The sequence below is a fragment of the Triticum dicoccoides genome, chromosome 6B (assembly GCF_002162155.2).
Source record: "Triticum dicoccoides isolate Atlit2015 ecotype Zavitan chromosome 6B, WEW_v2.0, whole genome shotgun sequence".
Lineage (NCBI taxonomy): Eukaryota > Viridiplantae > Streptophyta > Magnoliopsida > Poales > Poaceae > Triticum > Triticum dicoccoides.
The window spans coordinates 611,461,191-611,468,479 of NC_041391.1; positions in this window are offsets into that span (position 1 = coordinate 611,461,191).

Sequence of the window (7,289 nt, forward strand, 5' to 3'; positions counted from 1 at the left end):
AAGGAAATGATACTTGACATTAGAAAAGCTTTAGCAAACAAACTACACGATCTTGTGCTATGCTTAGGATTGAGTCTTGTCCATCACATCATTCTCCTAATGATGTGATCCCGTTATCAATGACATCCAATTTCCATGGTCAGGAAACCATAACCATCTATTGATCAACGAGCTAGTCAACTAGAGGCTCACTAGGGACATGTTGTGGTCTATGTATTCACACATGTATTATGGTTTTCGGTTAATACAACTATAGCATGAACAACAGACAATTATCATGAACAAGGAAATATAATAATAACCATTTTATTATTGCCTTTAGGGCATATTTCCAACAAAATTATCCTTAGAGGACTAAGGAAATATTTCTCTGTTATGGAGGTGATAAAGAGTCCATCATAAAGAGTTACGTCAATGCAAGCTTTTACACCGATCCAGATGACTCTGAGTCTCAATCTGGATACGTATTGAAAGTGGGAGCATTTAGCTAGAGTAGCTCCATGCAGAGCACTGTAGACATAGAAATTTGCAAAATACATATGGATCTGAATGTGGCAGACCCGTTGACTAAACTTCTCTCACAAGCAAAACATGATGACACCTTAGTACTCTTTGGGTGTTAATCACATAGCGATGTGAACTAGATTATTGACTCTAGTAAACCCTTTGGGTGTTGGTCACATGGCGATGTGAACTATGGGTGTTAATCACATGGTGATGTGAACTAGATTATTGACTCTAGTGCAAGTGGGAGTCTGAAGGAAATATGCCCTAGAGGCAATAATAAAGTTGTTATTTTATATTTCCTTATATCATGATAATTTTTTATTATTCATGCTAGAATTGTATTAACCAGAAACTTGATACATGTGTGGATACATAGACAAAACACTGTGTCCCTAGTAAGCCTCTACTAGACTAGCTCATTAATCAAAGATGGTTAAGTTTCCTAACCATAGATATGTGTTGTCATTTGATGAACGGGATCATATCATTAGGAGAATGATGTGAAGGACAAGACCCATCCATTAGCATAGCATATTGATCGTTTGATTTTATTGCTATTGCTTTCTTCATGTTAAATACATATTCCTTCGACTATGAGATTATGCAACTCCCGGATACCAGAGGAATGCCTTGTGTGCTATCAAACATCACAACATAATTGGGTGATTATAAAGATGCTCTACAGGTATCTCCGAAGGTGTTTGTTGAGTTGGCATAGATCGAGATTAGGATTTGTCACTCCGAGTATCGAAGAGGTATCTCTGGGCCCTCTCGGTAATACACATCATAAGAAGCCTTGCAAGCAATGTGACTAATGAGTTAGCTGCGGGATGATGTATTATGGAATGAGTAAATAGACTTGTCGGTAATGAGATTGAACTAGGTATGAAGATACTGACAATAAAATCGTAACACACCGATGACAAAGGGAATAACGTATGATGTCATTATGGTCGATCGATAAAGATCTTCGTAGAATATGTGGGAACCAACATGAGCATCCAGGTTCCGCTGTTGGTTATTGACCGGAGAGGTGTCCCGGTCATGTCTACATAGTTCTCGAACCCGTAGGGTCCGCATGCTTAACGTTCGATGATGATTTTGAATTATATGAGTTATGTGATTTGGTGACTGAATGTTGTTTGGAGTCCCAAATGATATCACGGACATGACGACGAGTCTCTAAATGGTCAAGAGGTAAAGATTGATATATAGGATGATAGTATTCGGACACCGGAAGTGTTCTGGGGGTACCGGGTACGTATCGGGTCACCGGAAAGGGGTTCCCGGCAACCCCGGCAAAGATATGGGCCTAATGGGCCAAGAGGGGAAACACAGCAGCCAACATGGGCTGCTGCGCCCCCATATAGGCTGAACATGGAGGGGAAGTAAAGAGTGGAAGAGAGAAAGGAAGGGGATGGATTCGTCCTCCCCCCTTCCTTCCCTCCTCCCTCCTCCTTCCTTCCCCCTCTGGAAATTTATGGTAGGGGGGAAAATAGGACTAGGGCCCCAAGTAGGATTCCTCCTACTTGGGCGCCCCCTCCCTCCCACCTATATATATGAGGTGGGGCGCCTAGAACACAAAACAACATCTGTTAGCCGTGTGCGGTGCCTCCCTCCACAGATTAAACCTCCGGTCATATCTTCATAGTGCTTAGGCGAAGACCTGCGCGGATCACTTCACCATCACCATCACCACGCCATCGTGCTGACGAAACTCTCCCTCGACACTTTGCTGGATCAAGAGTTTGAGGGACGTCATCGAGCTGAACGTGTGCAGAACTCGGAGGTGTCGTACGTTCAGTGCTTGATCGATCAGAACGAGAAGAAGTTCGACTACATCAACCGTGTTGTCAAACACTTCCGCTTTCGGTCTATGAGGGTACATGGACACACTCTCCCCTCTCGTTGCTATGCATATCCTAGATAGATCTTGCATGAGCGTAGGAAATTTTTGAAATTGCATGCTATGTTTCCCAATTGTGCCCACCTTAGTGGCCTCCCGCACCGTCTCTTTGCTCTATAAATACCCTAATATTCCAAAAACCCTAGGGGAGTCGACGAAACACAATTCCAGCCGCCACAAGTTCCAGAAACCACAGATCCAATCTAGACACCATCACGGAGGGGTTCATCATCCTTATTGGTGCCTCTCCGATGATTCATGAGTAGTTCATTGTAGACCTACGGGTCTGTAGTTAGTAACTAGATGGCTTCCTCTCTCTCTCTCTTTTGATCCTCAATACAATGGTCTCTTGGAGGTCTATTTGATGTAACTCTTTTTGCGGTGTGTTTGTTGGGATCCGATGAACTTTGAGTTTATGGTCAGATCTATGTTTTTATCCATGAAAGTTATTTGAGTCTTTTGATCTCTTATATGCATGATTACTTATAGCCTTGTATTTCTTCTTTGAATCTTTGGTTTAGTTAGGCTAACTAGATCGCTTTTTCTTGCCATGGGAAGGGGTGCTTTGTGATGGGTTCGATCTTATGGTGCTCAATCCTAGTGACAGAAGGAGAAATGACACGTATGTATCGTTGCTATTAAGGATAACAAGATGGGGTCTATTCCTATATGAGTAGATCTTGTCTATATCATATCATCATTCTTATTGCATTACTCCGTTTCTCCATGAACTTAATACACTAGATGCATGTTGGACAATGGTCGATGTGTGGAGTAATAGTAGTAGATGCAGACAGGAGTTGGACTACTAATCTTGGACGTGATGCCTATATAATGATCATTGCCTAGATATCGTCATAATTATTTAAAGTTCTATCAATTGCCCAACAGTAATTTGTTTACCCACCATATGTTATTTTTCTCGAGAGAAGCCACTAGTGAAATCTACGCCCCCCGGGTCTCTTCTTTATCATATTTGCCTTCAAGATCTATTTTTATTCGCTTTTATTTTCAGATCTACTAATCCAAAACCCCAAAAAGTATCTTGCTGCAATTTATTGTTATTTACTCGCGTTCCCGCGAGATCTATTTATCTAATCTACTACAATTTTATCTATCTTTTACCCGGGAGGGATTGACAACCCCTCTTTTACGTCGGGTTGCAAGTATTTGTTTTTTGTGTGCAGGTGTTTGAAAGATCGATTCCTTGATGAACCCACCTTTGAAGGCAATCAATTGACGAGTGTCATTATAGAGCAACTAGTTGACGAGTGCTTTTTTGGGAGGCTCCCAACGATCACCCGGGGTCGGCTGAGAACGTGCCAAGTGGCGCGCTTTCAGCAGCTTCCATGTGTCACGCTCTGGATGCCCCCTCCGGATTTTTTTTATTTCTTTGCACGCCTTTACGACTTTTTATTTGGTTTTTTGGGGTTTTTCTAGCTTTTCAGTTTTCCACCGGTCTTTCTTAGCTTTTCGACAAAATAAATAAATAAATAAATTACGCGAAAAATGGCTTTTTTGCTTCCGTGAGAGGCACGGTTTAGTTTCCACGAGAAGCGCGGTTTTGCTTTCGTGAGAGGCACGGCCGTGCCTCTCGAAAATGGGAACGAAATGCGTTCTTTTTTTTATTCCATGAGAGGCACGGTTTTTGCTTCTGTGAGAGGCACAGCCAAAAGTTAAAAAGAAACACTTTCACTTCTTTTTTTCCTTCCGTGAGAGGCACGATTTTGCTTCTGCGAGAGGCACGGTCGTGCCTCTCGGAAAGGAAAAAAACATGCTACTAGTTCAGTTTTTTCGTGAAAGAAAAGTTCGTCGAAACCTATCAATATGGTATCTAATTTTGAAGATCTCGACGCGAGGAATCCAACGGTAAAAACGGTTCGAGATTTAGATGCAAGGTTTACGAGATAAAACATTTTGAATAAACAGATCTACGAAAACCCTCTCAGGTTGTGACAAGTGACACACATGTCGTGCGCCACTTGTCGCAACCTAGTGAGGTGGGAGTGATCTTTGGAAGGAGTACTCCTTAATTAGTGATTTCGGTGTCATTGGGGCAGCCTTTACTAGAAAATAATAAATGGTTTATCACGATTGATACCTTTTTTATACTAGTAGAATGCCCGTGTGTTGCTACGGGCTACAATGCATATAAATAAATAGATAATTATTTAGGTCATCTTCAAGTCAAAGCTCATTTCTGCCTTATACGTCCGGGCGTGTATGAGCGCCCAACGACTCCTCAAAATTCAACCCTCTCGACAGTTCTGGCTCCCACAAATGCAACCATATGTGGGGGAGAAATGTGGTTGTCTGGATTACCCTTCATGTTATCTCCAACACATGGGCCCAACTCAAAAAACCCACCCCCGATGCATCCTTTCCTTTTTCTACCGGACCCTCACCTTCTTGCTCGGTTTCCCGTTGTAGTAGGACATTTCTCACTGGAACTATCTCCTTTGAAACCGGATGACTCCCACCTCTCCTTTGCCATGGCGCCCTCTCTCCTTCACACCATACTTTCCCACAGATCGCCAAGGAGGAGTCCCCCGCGAACCGCCTTGCTCTCTGCCTTGATCCCCTCCCCACGTGTTCGTGTCGATCCGCCGCCCCAACAATGGGAAGGAGGTGTGCGCCGGTTCTAGCACCACAAGTGCAAAGGCTCATGCAATTTAAAACTCCTGCCCAAGCAATGTCGACACCCTTCTTGCTTCACTCTCTTGTTGCCACCACATCCCTTTGATATTTTTCTCCATTCCAAGTGCCCGCTTCACTCTTGTAGCCATCACATCCCTTTGTTTTTCTCTCCATTCCAAGTGCATCCTCAAATGCCTAACCATTCCAGGCACCGTATTCGTCCTCATTACATTAATTACCCATACGTTGCAACGGGGGCATATAGGTTTTAGTGTCGTGTGTAACACATAACTCTAGGATCTTGGTTCACATGACCTAGTATTGTCGTCATCTCCTGCCATGGCCGTGGTCGTTGTCCCCTTCTCCCTACCATGCTCATACTCGTTGAGTAGCTTGATCAACAACGCATTATTTGAAGACTAAGGCTTGGCCTAGTGGTGGAAAGGGGACTATGTCTTCCCACCCACCCAAATTGAAGGCATGGTACTTGGATTTTGGATTTGTTGCATCAATTATATTGTAGCGGCATTGTCAACTCTTTTTTACCACTAAATCAAATATGTTCTCCTTCCTCCACTATGCAAGGAGAATACCATCAACTGAATCTAGGATATTTCATATATGAGAAAAAATTACTCTTTGTAGTATGAAACACATTGTCATTAGAGCAATCTGGGTTAGCAATACTCGATCAATCCTTTTAGTTTTCTAACTATCTTCAGTAGATGTCTCTTTTATCGAAAAAGTCTTAGGCCCGCTTTATATATAAGGCAAACCACCGAAGCCACAAGGTCCAACAAAGGTCACATAGCAAACACACGCACACACACGCTCCACATGAAGTAGCACAACACAAGGTATAAACAGGATCGGCTGAGGGCACAACTCAACAAGCCCAAAAAGTAAAAAAACAAGTGGCGGCATAAAATATGAGGATCTAATCTGGCTCTGGTGGTGGAGGAGGACGCGACGGCGCCAAGCGCAGAGCCATTGCACGAAGATCATCAATGAAGGTGGTGATGGCGTCTCGGTTCTAGGGAAGGATGAGCGACAGCCAAAGCTGCTAATGACCACACATTTTGAACACAGTGCCAGTAGCACATCGCAGAGGTACACGCTAGATCACAAGCTTATTTCGGACCGTCCACAGCATCCGGGCAAGAACCCCAATAGTCAGCCACCTAGTGTGGCTGACAGCTGGCGGTGAAGCTTGGAGTTCGTTGAAGAGGTCGGGGAAGTTATTGTGGCACCAGCTACCACCCACCACTCGCGGAGACATCTCCGTAGGAATTGCGCGGATATGTAGGAGAAGAAGACGTGGTTCGAGTCTTCTTCTGTCCAACAGAGCGACACATCCCATCTCCCGGGTCATTCTGCTTGAGCACTTCCACACCAGAGGGGACCCAGCCTCTGATCCATTGCCACATGAAGATCCGAATTTTTAGCGGAAGTCGGATCGACCAAATCACCACGAGGGACTCAGGTCCGGTTGTCGTCGTGACGGCTGGTACAGGGATTTAGTGGAGAAGCTACTGGACAACTCTAGATGCCATGAGATGCGGTCGTTCGCCTGCTCCGCGCCAGGCTCATGTAGGGCGATGCACACAAGAAGGTTGTGCCAGGCGAGGAGGTCCGGGGCCCGAAAGGCCACCGAAAAGTCAATAAGGGTCACCTCGATAGAGATCCTAGGTTCGACCACACATTCCGTAATTAAAATCATTAGACAACAAATTCTGCAAGTAAACTAAGGCCTGGAATGCATCCTGGTCACTGGGTGAGCAGCTAGTGCTCATGGCCTCCCTGTAGTAAATCTTTGCGGTAGGGACCTGGAAAATCAAATTCCTACAGAGCTCAGGCATAAACAACATGATGGACTAAGATGAAATGAATGAGGAAAGAGTCAACCTGAGCAAGGCTTCTTAGGACAACAAAACCTAGCTAATGTCAATTTTATTTGGTAAAATTGCAGATCCTCCTTCCACATTTATTCGAAGGTTGAGTTTAAAGTTCTTTGGCTTCATATAGTTTTCAAGTTACAAAGCTAATAAACGTTCACACACTTGTTTGGTTAACCTGAGTGCTCGAAGACGCCTGGGGCCAATAAGTTACTCACTATTTTTTTTAAGTAGTTAAAGGCAAAACACATCCTGAGTTCCAACGATGTAATATAATGTGTGAAAACTCTGATTGAACAACCCCACGGTGATGATATACAACAACAGAGCTAGAACAATTAGTG